The following is a 12820-nucleotide window of genomic DNA, read 5'->3' as shown; positions in this document are numbered from 1 at the left end:
GTTCCATTTAAAGCAGGCATTCTCCTCCTGCCTCTCCACCACTCCTACACATATTATGGAAGAGGTCAAAGGGCACCAGCAGCATGGGACTATTCATGCATGTATTCAATCAAGACACGATGGATTCGAGAGAGTGCATTCATTGGTCCCACCCCCTTTATGCTAATGTGTTTGCCATGTCTCCAAATGAATGCACATTTGTGTTGATGGACTTAAATCCTATGTGTCCATATATAATGTACCTTGCTTGGCTAGATTCCCCAACTGGGTAAAGTAGCCTGCATGTATGACTGTATGTATGTATATCATTATGTACATACTCTCACAGTTCTCTGGAGACAACTGGAATAGAGTTTATTTATTTCTTTATTTCTTTCTTTATTTTATTTACTATATTTATATACCATCTCTCTCAGTCCACAGGAGACTCAGGACAGTTTACGGTTGGTACCAAGACCATAAAATACAATTTCAATATAATAAAACAATCGAATAATAAAGCCATAACAGAATCAATAAAATCAGTAAAAACCTGTATCATTAGGGTCTCATTAGTTTGCAAGGATTACAATTTTACCCATGACTGAAAACATATATTAAAAAAATTAAGAATAACCTGTATTGTCAAAGGCTTTCATGGCCGGAGTCACTGGGTTGTAGTAGGTCTTTCGGGCTGTATGGCCATGTTCTAGAAGTATTCTCTCTTGATGTTTCCCATGCATCTATTGCAGCCATCCTCAAAGGTTGTGAGGTCCTCAGAGGTTGTGACCCCACAACGTCTGAGGATGACTGCCATAGATGCAGGTGAAACGTCAGGAGAGAATACTTCTAGAACATGGCTATGCAGCCCAAAAAACCTATAACAACCTTAAGAATTAAATGAAGCAATCAAGGTATGTATTGTCGAAGGCTGTCATGGCCGGAATCACTGTGTTGTGGTAGATATTTTTAGGCTAAATGGCCATGTTCTAGAGGCATTCTCTCCTGATGTTTTGCCTGCATCTATGACAAGCATCCTCAGAGGTAGTGAGGCTGCCTCTGAGGATGCTTGCCATAGATGCAGGTGAAACGTCAGGAGAGAATGCCTCTAGAACATGGTCATTTAGCCCCCAAAAACCTACAACAACCCAATCAAGGTAAGGCTGGATCTACACTGCCCTATATCCCAGGATCTGATCCCAGAACCACATTATTTGAATCAGTTATCTTAGTTCATTGATTAAAACTCTGCTTGCCACTTTTTTGTGCATTTGTTTTTGTCCTAATCACTGAATCCATTCTTATAAGTGTCAAAAAGCAAGCAGTGAGCAAAAATTATTTCTGTTCTAATTTATCCTCTTCATCCCCAGATGAAGAGGATAAATGTTTCCATTCACTGGTGTCTCACTAACTTCTCAGCAAACAGGTAAATAAAGCTTTTTCTTTCCATGCTTTTAAGTTCTTGCAGTCAAGTAATTTAAAAAGTATTTTAATTACTCAAAATCAAGGGTTCTCAAACTTTTAAACAGAGGGCCAGGTCACAGTCCCTGAAACTGTTGGAGGGCCGGATTATAATTTGGAAAAAAAAACAATGAATGAATTACTATGCACACTGTACATATCTTATTTGTAGTACAAAACACTTAAAAACAATACAATAATTACTCATAAAATGAACACTTTTAACAAATATAAACTTAGTACTATTTCAATGGAAAGTGTGGGCCTGTTTTTGGTTGATGAGATAGGATTGTTGTCGTTGTGTGCTTTCAAGTCATTTCAGATTTAAGTTGACCCTGAGTGAGGGCTGGGTAAATGACATTGGAGGGCTGTATCCGGCCCCTGGGCCTTAGTTTGAGGACCCCTGCTCAAGATCTTTCAATGCTTTCAATACAATATTCATGTTATAAATTAAAACAATTAAATCTGTTTAATTGTGCTACCTCCCTTCATCTTATAAAAAGGTCAAATGATTCACTGACTTCCTAACTTGTAGTAGTTTTAGGCGCAGGAGGTTTTAGGGAGTCCCATGAGCAAAAGAACTTTCTTGTTTTAAATCATGAATGTATTAGAAGGACACTAAGAATGTTAGATATGCAGGACAGTAATCCTTCGCTACTTCGTGGTTCACTTTTCACGGACTAACTATTTTGTGGTTTGAAGAGGTATGGTCTGTGGCTGCTCATTTCCAGGGCCTATTAAAGGGATGACCAGGGTAATAGGTAGGAAGTATACGGCCATATTCAACAATGTTTGGGCTAGTACTGGTGATTCTCAAAGGCTTGTTGAAACCACCAGGTCTTCAAGCTCTTACGAAAGGAGGGGAGGGATGGGGCCTGTCTTATTTCCCTTGGAAGGGCATTCCAGAGGCGGGGGGCCACCACTGAGAACGCCCTCTCTCTCATGCCCACCAACCGTACTTGTGACAGTTGTGGGAGTAAAAGGAGGGCCTCCTTAGAGTTTGTGCCGGTTCATAGAAGAAGATGTGATCGCGGAGATAGGCAGGGCCTGAACCATTTAGGGCAGGCATGGGGAACCTTCGGCTCTCCAGGTGTGGTGGACTTCAACTCCCACAATTCCTTGAGACCAAGGTAAGCCTTTGGGGCGAATGCCGAGCCTCAAGGAATTGTGGGAGTTGAAGTCCACCACACCTGGAGAGCCGAAGGTTCCTGACCCCTGATTTAGGGCTTTATAGGTCATGACCTGCACCTTGAATTTCGTTCGGCAACTTATCGGCAGCCAATGAAGCTGTTTTAATAGGGTTGTTGTATGCTCCCTATAGTTTGCTCCAGTAAGGAGGCTGGCTGCTTACTGGTTTCACATAGCGATGGTGTGCTGTTGTGCACTGGGCTTCTATAAAATACTATAAACAGGACTTAATTTCTATGAGCCCAACGGGACGCCGGGGTTGCCTCAGAGAGAGGTTTTTTGGGATTTTCCTGAAAAGATGAGCTTCAAAGTCTTTAAAGATGTAACTAAATCTTTATTACTGAACAAATAACAAGGCTTCAATGATTGGATTCAAAGTTTTCTTAATAAACTGTTGGCTTTCTCGATCTTGCCCCCAAGGGCAGGCAACTGTTCCTTCACTGTTGGGAAAATCCCTGACCTCTACCCTGGGCAATCTGTCTTCTCTTCTGTTGGTGTGGGGCCCCTACACCCAGTCCAATCTGCTTTATGGTTGTCGCGAAGGGCCCTTACCGAACAGAGACCTTTGCAGAACTTCCAGGAGGAGGAAGATGTTCACTTCCCAGTGATGGCTGGCTGAAGCGCTGTAGGACTGGATCCCTAGCAAGAGAGCTGAGAGGCTGTAAGTTCCTCAGCAAACTGTAAAGTCCCCAACCAAAGCTGTGCTGAGACTGTATATCCCTGGCCAAGCTATGGGGCTATTTCTCCCCAGCCAAGCTGTAAATGATGAAGCCTTTTACAGGAGGTCCTGGTTTAAGTCCTGTAAGAAAGACTTCTCTGTGTGGACTGACCTAAAATGGCTCCTATTCCCTCCAAAACCCCAAAAGGGGGCAGAACTAGGGAACCTAATGATAATTGACAAGTCATTGACCCAATAACTGCAAAGTAAGGAAAGCCATCTAACTGCAAATGTATAGAACTTTAAAATACATGCAACACTCAACAAATAGCAAGATAAGCTGGAGCTCCTGGTATGGCCGTACCAGAACAGATGGAAATACCGACTGAAATGTATGCACATGCCTTTATTAGACCTGTTAACATATGGTAACCCTAGGAATGCCATAGGGGTTTCTTAGGTAAGAAATACTCAAAGGTGATTTTGCCAATCCCTTCCACTGAACTGTAGCCTACAGCTGTTGATATTGCTTGTCATGAAAGAAAACACGACACCAAGTGAGATGGAGGTTACAGCAGGGTTACATTCTTGCTTTTGAAAAGTAAAGAATAGAGCTGAAATTCAAAATGCAGAGATGGTATAGAAGCAGTGAAAGACCCAGTTATTGTTGTGCTTATTGTTGTGCTGATGATGAACTCTGTTTTCCATGAAATTTTCAGACAGCAGATTAGTCCTTGAATCTGTAGTGTTACCAACCAAAATCCTTCAAAATGTCAATTCACACTATATCTGATTATCTGCTATCCAAGTCTGGCTAGAGCTCTTGGAGAACAGGGATAGATGAAGGTGTTTGAAAGTAAGATGGTTTGAAGAATTCAAAACTGACATGAATTTAGTGCTCCTGGTAATTGGTTCCTATCAAAATTCCTCCTTGACATATTGACAAAGCACATTATTTCAGCCTTTAGGCTGCTGCTTTCAAACACAAGGAAGTGCTATAATAGTGCAGTTCACAGAGGAAGGCAGAATAGATGCCATTTTATTGGCAGGAAGAAATGAAAGCCCCTTCGTGTCTGGTGACTCCAAGATTAGCTTTTTCATGCATGTATTTCAGAAAATGCACCACAACGCAGAATATGATTTTAGATCTATATCCAAATGTTTTGAGAAAGTGGGGATATCTTGCTAATGAGGCCACTCAACTAACCTTACAATTTGGCAGAAACAAAAGAAAATCTTCTTAATGAGACAATAGTACAAAACGGTGATCCTGCAGATTCAGATAGTTCAGAAAGATTACTAGAAAATATGCTGCTTTGGGATTTTAATCCACATGTGAGTGGTCAGAACAATGCAAAGAGCCATCGTTCTTCAGAATGCTGACAAGTATAGCAGAGTAGTTTTACTACTTTTCTACTTAGTTGCATTGCACTTTAAGCCCATTTTGGATCCGGCATAATGCATCCATTGACTTTCTGATTCCATATATTCTGTGTTTGCTGTGGAGGAAGAATAAGTGCAGAAATGTTGTCCAAAATCTCTTAGTTCACCTTGCATACCGAGCTCTGATTGAGTCCAATGAAGACACACAAGGTGAAGAGCAGAGTCAAAGATCTCTTTGTTGCTCCGGTTGGCTAAGGAAGGCTGTCAGGGTAAGTTTACCAGATCAGGAATAAATCATAGACATTTCACAGACATTTGAAAAAATGAACATGGAAACAGAACAGATAAAGGAAAATATGATTAAATGGGCTAAGGATATTGGTCACTCTATCTTATTAGAGAGATGGGAAAAAGTATGGAAACTCAAATCAAAATGCTCAAGATCTATAAAAGTAATAGAAAATTGGTACAAAATGTTTTTCCGTTGGCACTTAATACCAGAGAAGCTAGAAAGATACTATAGAAACCAAAATAATAAATGTTGGAAATGTGGGGAAGAAGTGGGGACTTACTTCCACTCTTGGTGGTCCTGCAAAGAGGTTAAAAAACATTGGGAAAAATACAAAACAACATATTGTCGAAGGCTTTCATGGCCTGAATTACTGGGTTGTTGTAGGTTTTTTGGGAGGCTATATGGCTATGGTCTAGAACCATTCTCTCCTGACGTTTCGCCTGCATCTATGGCAAGCATCCTCAGAGGTAGTGAGGTATACCTCAGAGGTATCCTCACTACCTTTGAGGATGCTTGCCATAGATGCAGGCGAAACATCAGGAAAGAATGCCTCTAGACCAGTGTTTCTCAACCTGGGGGTCGGGACCCCTGAGGGAGTCATGAGGGGGTGTCAAAGGGGTCACCAAAGACCATCCGAAAACATAGTATTTTCTGTTGGTCATTGGGATTCTGTGTGAGAAGTTTGACCCAATTCTATTGTTGGTCGAGTTCAGAATGCTCTTTGATTGTAGGTGAACTTTAAATCCCAACAACTACAACTCCCAAATGTCAAGGTCTATTTTCCCCAGACTCCACCAGTGTTCACATTTGGGCATATTGAGTATTTGTGCCAAGTTTGGTCCAGATCCATCATTGCATGAATCCACAGCACTCCTCTGGATATCGGTGAACTATAACTCCCAAACTCAAGGTCAATCCCCACCAAACCCTTCCACTGTTTTCTGTTGGTCATGGGAGTTCTGTGTGCCAAGTTCAGTTTAAATCCATCGCTGGTAGAATTCAGAATGCTCTTTGATTATAAATGAACTATAAATCCCAGCAACTACAACTCCCAAATTACAAAATCAATCCTCCCCCAACCTCACTAGCATTCACATTTGGGCATTTTGGGTATTTGTGCTCAATTTAGTCCAGTGAATAAAAATCCATCCTGCATATCGGATATTTACATTACGATTTATAACAGTAGTAAAATGACAGGTATCAAGTAGCAACAAAAACAATATTATGGTTGGGGGTCACCACAACATATGGAACTGCATTAAGGGGTCACGGCATTAGCAAGGTTGAGAACCACTGCTCTAGACCATGGCCATATAGCCCGAAAAAACCTACAACAACCCAATACAAGACAATGCACAAAAATTGTAAAACTAAAGTTTAAGTTAAAATTGGAATACTATTTATTAAGCCTAACAGATTTCAAGGTAGATAAAAAGAAAGATAAAATACACTTTTATTTAACTTCTGCAGCAAGAACACTACTAGTGCAGAAATGGCGTGAGAAGGAACTCCTGACAATTGACTCATGGTTTGCCAAACTTATAGACTATATGGACATGGATTCCCTAACGTTCCTGCTTCAAGACCAGATGGAGAGACAAAAAACAGATTGGACACTGCTGAAAGAATATCGCCAAACAATGAAACTTATAAATTTTGTACAGAGAAAGTAGTACTGACATGAGGCCCGTTAACAAGAAAACAGAGGGGGGTAAATCCAATTCAAATTTTAATAAAGAAAAGAAAAATGGTGAAAGCTGTGAGCAAGTTCACAAGAAGAAGAAGAAAAGAAAACAGGAAAAAGGAAATTAAACTCCCTGTGGAATGGACCAGAAGACATCATTATCCGCACTGCCCCTTTCTGCCTTCCAACATCTTCAGGATGGAATTAACTTGATAAACGATGATTGTTGATTGGCATGGTTGGCAAAGGGAAAGATTCCTATGGTAGGACAATAGGTGGCATTTCCAACCTGATAGGGTTTAAGTTTGCAAAGAAAAGGGCTTTTGTGTGGAGAGGTGAAAGTGGGTTTCTCTTGGACCGTATATTTGGCCAAAGGCTGCAGCTGCATGCTTTTTGGTATTTATGAATTATTGGGAGAGGAATGAGGAACTGGCAGTGAGGTTAGTTGCGTGGTCTTTTGAGCTGAGCATAACTTGAAGGTCATCTCCAAACTTCAGTATTTTGGAGGGTCCCCATTTTAGGCCAACAGAAAAACACAGCAGTTCTCGCTGTGATGGAACGCCAAAGTCAGCCGGATCTTGGAGTCCTTCTGGACAACAAGTTGAACATGAGCCAACAGTGTGATGCAGCAGCTAAAACATCAATGGGTTTTTGGGCTGCATCAAAAGGAATATCTTGTCTAGCTGTTTAACCTCAGCAGACTGAAAGCCAAAGCCAAGGTTACAACAACATCTGTTACAGAACTCCAGTATGCTGATGACAACGTCATCTGTGCGCATTCAGAAGAAGATCTACATGCCACTCTAAAAACCTTCGCAGAAGCATTCGAGAAGCTCGGCCTATCATTGAACATCGAGAAAACCAAAGTGCTCTTCCAGCAGACACCAGCCAACCCCTCTTCGATGCCAGCGATACAGCTTAATGGTATAACATTAGAAAATGTTGGTCATTTCTGCTACCTTGGCAGCCACATCTCCACCAAAGTCAACATCGACACCGAAATACAACACCGCCTGACCTTTGCGAGTGTAGCATTTTTCCGAATGAAGCAGAGAGTGTTTGAGGAGGGGACATCTGTAGGGATACCAAGGTGCTTGTCTATAAAGCTATTGTCCTCCCAACCCTGCTATATGCCTGCAAAGCATGGACTGTCTGTAGACGTCACATGTAACTCCTGGAACGATTCCATCAGCGCTGCCTCCGGAAAATCCTGCAAATCTCTTGGGAAGACAGGCGGACAAACGTCAGCGTGTTGGAAGAAGCAAAGACCACCAACATTGAAGCAATGGTCCTCCGCCATCAACTCCGCTGGACTGGCCACGTTGTCCGGATGCCTGACCACCATCTCCCAAAGCAGTTGCTCTACTCCGAACTCAAGAACAGAAAACGGAATGTATTGTCGAAGGCTTTCATGGCTGGAATCACTCAGTTCTTGTGGGTTTTTTCGGGCTATATGGCCATGTTCTAGAGGCATTTAGAACATGGCCATATAGCCCGAAAAAACCCACAAGAACTGAGAAAACGGAATGTTGGTGGGCAGGAAAAGAGATTTAAAGATGGGCTCAAAGCCAACCTTAAAAACTCTGGCATAGACACTGAGAAGGGAGAAGCCCTGGCCCTTGAGTGCTCCAGCTGGATGTCAGCTGTGACCAGCAGTGCTGCAGAATTTGAAGAGGCATGAATGGAGGGTGAAAGAGAGAAACGTGCCAAGAGGAAGGCACGTCAAGCCAACCCCATCCAAGACCGCCTTTCACGTGGAAACCAATGCCCTCACTGCAGAAGAAGATGCAGATCAAGAATAGGGCTCCACAGTCACCTACGAACCCACTACCAGGACACCGAACTTGGAGGACTGTCATCCTCGGACTACGAGGGATCACCTAAGTAAAGTAAGTAAGTAAATTGTCTAGAATAGATAGGGAAATTGTGGTGCCTTGACAAGCTGGAAGGTGTGCAGAGGAAGTTGATCAAAAGTCTGGAAAACATGGTGAGAGTTGCCTGGGACATGACACCTAGGCTATAGGAGCAGGGGCATTTTGGAATGAGACTGTCCAAATTTAACCATAGGGATTCAAGACTTGGTGGCAGAGGATGAGGGTTTAGGATCAACTCGAATCTGGAATGTGGCAAAAATGTCCTATAAATTAGTGACTTGTCTATGATGATTCCTCTTTAACGGTAGCTTTAAATTGGGCCCAGATATATACTACTGGTTATATGTGCTCCCTAAGTAGGAGAACACAGGGAAAGACAGAAGATAGTTATTTTCCCCAAGCTATGCAAGGTGGAAATCTGGTCCTGGACACATAATCAGAAAAAAGTGGACTGAATATTGCATTAGTTCTTTTCGTTAGGTGTCTACAAATCAATGGAGCATTGTGGCAAGTCATGTCTGGTGCATTAGAAGATACAGATTCCTTGGTGAATCTGTATTTCATTGGTTCTCTTTCCTTTAATTAATCTTCCTGCATCGCCTTCAATCTGGTGAGACCTCTAGAGAAATCAAGTCAGATCTCTAGGCTACATACTACTAGTCGTAAATTATGCCACTTGATACTCTAACACCATTCCTTTACAGGCTAAAACTTCTCATGCAATTGCTAGGGAATTATTGGAAATCCTGGAAAAACTGATTCTTGATAAGAAGTGCTCACAGATCAGAGGACAAATTTGGTAAGCCATGTAAGTAGAGATAGGGAAATATTTGAAAACCTTCAGGAAATGATTAAAAACATGTTTTTCAATTATCAAGAAACCCCCAACAAGAAGATTAGAATCACTGCAGATTGGGGCTTATTCTGTGCAAATGTGCACATGGTTCCTTTGCATAAAAGCAACATTTTCAAGCAACCAGGTTGTTAGTGGCTGGAAAGAAGGGACACCAGGCGGGGATAGCAGGAAAATACTGCTATCACTTTTCCAAGGCAAAACAGCCAAGAAAAGTAAGCAAAATCTCATGAATCTATGTAGTAGGGGTATGCAAAACAAAAAATTGTCAAAATTTTGTAAATGCTTCTGCCATCTTGTGGTCATTTAACAGTATACCCGCTAAATTAACATTGAAGGATTTTAACTGTTAATTTTTTCAATTAATACAATTGATGTTTAATTCTGTTTTAATGTTTATCTGTTTTTGCATTTTAAATTGCATTGGAATGCTTTGAGTCTCCTTTGTGGAAAGAAAAAGCGGGATATAAATAAATAAATATAATCAACAATATTATCACCATCATCAGTAGAGTACTAAAACTCTGCAAGGAGCTTGAATCTGCATTTACAAGTCAAGGCAACTAACCATTGAAGGGGTGCTGATTTTGCTGATATTTTGTTATTCTTTGGGACTGAGGGCCAAATTCAAGGACCACATTGGAGATAAAATTGATCTGATGTTGTGTAATTACGCAACAATCTATATAAATAAAAAATGTAATGTTCGTTTGTGGGATTAACATAACTCAAAAACCACTGGACGAATTGCCACCAAATTGGGACACAAGACACCTAACAACCCAATGTATGTCCTTCACTCATAAAAACACAACAAAACGCAGCAGAAGAGACTTTAAAAGCCCCAAAAAGCTAAATGACGGAAAGCTAAATGACAATACAGAAAAAAGGGAAGAAAGAGGGAGGGAAGGGGAGAAAAGAAAGAAAGAAAAGAAAGTGGGAGGGAGGGAAAGAAACAAGGAAAGGGAGAAGGAAGCATGGAAGCAAAGAGAAAAGGAAGGAAGGAAGGAAGGAAGGAAGGAGGTAGAGAAGGAAGAAATGAGAGAAAGAGGGAGGGAAAGAAAAAGGGGGAAGGAAGGAAAGTTAGAGAAGGAAGGAGAGAAAGGAAAAGGAAAAAGAAGGAAGGAAAGAGGGAGCGAAGGAAGGGGGAAGATGTAGAGAAAGAGGGAGCGAAGGAAAGAGAGAAGGAAGAACAGAGAGACAGCAGAAGAGAAAGAAAAATGGGGAAGGAAGGAAAGAGATAGAGAAGGAAGGAAGAAGAGAAGGAAAGACGGGAAAGCAGGAAGGAAAGAAGGAGTGAAGGAAGGAGGGAAAGCAGGAGGGAAAGAGGGAAGGTTGGCCACAGCAACGTGTGGCAGGTACAGCTAGTCTATATAAATAAAAATGTAATGTCCATTTGTGGGATTAACGTAACTCAAAAACCACTGGGCGGATTGACACCAAATTTGGAGTCATTACACCTATCATTACAACACATGCGCAAAACCACACATATACACAAACACACATATATGCACAAATGCACAAATATATACACACACATATACACATATAAACACACACAAAACACATATAAACAGACTGGGCCACAGCAACACATGGCAGGAGACGGCTAGTACATTATAAATGTTACAATCTGTAGTCCCTGACTATAAAGATCATGTAAGTCAGTGCTTTTTACATTCCATTTTCTCTGGAATCAGGGCCTTTGGTACAAGTTGTGTACCTCACATGGTTACCACAATAGTGGTCTGTATTCCCTGAACAGTAGTAATCTGGGCAGTTCCCATGGTGACACCTGTACAATTTTTTATCAGTTTCATGTTCATTTTTCTTTCTGTCAGGAGACATGTTTAACAACCCTGGCAATGAAATTAGTCACTCTTTGGTGATCTGTCTGTCAAACATTCACCCTCTACTGTTCCGATATGGCATCGATATAAACCCAAGTTAAAACTTCCTCATCCAGTGTAGAAAGGGATACCCAACTAAAAAGAAGACTCTAAAATATTATCCTCAATAAAGTTATAGATATTTTCCTTTGGCGTGAAATGTATCATATTCTCTATTCTCTAAGTGCTGGTTTTGACCTATAAAGCTCTATACGGTTCTGGCCCAGCTTACTTGTCCGAACACATCCATCCCTATGTCCCACCTCATAATCTAAGATCATCCGGGGAGGCCCTGCTCTCACTCCTGTCAACAGCACAGATGCGTCTGGCGGGGACGAGAGACAAGGCCTTCCCGGTTGTGGCCCCCTGCCTATGGAACACACTCCCAAATGAGGTAAGATCTGTTCCCTCCCTACTGGCTTTTACAAAAAAATTAAAATCATGGTTTTGGGAGCAGGCCTTCGGGCAGTAAAAGTAAATGTATGCAGCATTTCGGAAAGACAATGACTGGAACGGCGATTCAACGGACGAGACTGTTTTATTGTTTTAATGATTGTTTTATTGCTCATGGGGGTATTTTTTAATTTAATTTATGTCTAATTGTAGCGTATAATTGTAATATTTGTACTGGCATTGAATTTTTGCCATTACTTATGTGTAAACCGCTTTGAGTCCCCCTCAGGGTGAGAAAAGTGGTATACAAATACTGTAAATAAATAAATAAATAAATATTCTTCTAAATAGAGATAAGTACATACTTTAGGGTAACTGACTCACCCAAATCAAGAGCACAGTAAATGGCAGTTGTGCTATGATTTTATTATTGTCTTAAAAGATCCCAGAGGATGATCAACCTTTCTAAAAGAAATCATAAGAGAAGTGGTTTAAAGTACCACTTTATCAAATGTCCAACTCAATATCTGTGAAAGTGAAACTTTTATCTCAACTGAACCAACCTATGGAAGGTACACTTTTTCTATGGGAAGAAGTCAATGCAACTATGGATGAGCAGAACAGTTGCAGCTGTAGAGAAGAACAATTTCTGCCTTCTATTGTCTATTATCACAGACTTCTGTTTCATTAACACTTGGTGTGAACTACATCCCAAAGAAAGTATTCTTTTTGTTTGTGAATTACTTAGGCGATCCCTTGTTATCCGAGTAGGATGGTCTTCCAGGATCAGTGTACTGGCAGTGGGTCTGTAGGTGACTGTGGAGCCCTATTCTTGATCTGCATCTTCTCCCACAGTGAGGGCATCGGTTTCCAGGGGGAAGGTGGTCCCGGTCAGGGTTGACGCGCCTTCATCTTGGCAGGTTTCTCTCTTTCACCCTCCATTCATGCCTCTTCAAATTCTACAATACTGCTGGTCACAGCTAACCACCAGCTGGAGTGCTCAAGGGCCAGGGCTTCCCAGTTCTCAGTGTCTATACCAGAGTTTTTAAGGTTGGATGTGAGCCCATCTTTAAATCTTTTTTCCTGTCCACCAACATCCCGTTTTTTGTTCTTAAGTTTGGAGTAGAGCAACTGCTTTGGGAGATGGTGGTTGGGCATCT

This window comes from Anolis sagrei, chromosome 4 (assembly GCF_037176765.1).
Source record: "Anolis sagrei isolate rAnoSag1 chromosome 4, rAnoSag1.mat, whole genome shotgun sequence".
NCBI classification, from domain to species: Eukaryota; Metazoa; Chordata; class Lepidosauria; order Squamata; family Dactyloidae; genus Anolis; species Anolis sagrei.
Note: the sequence above shows the minus strand (reverse complement) of the source record.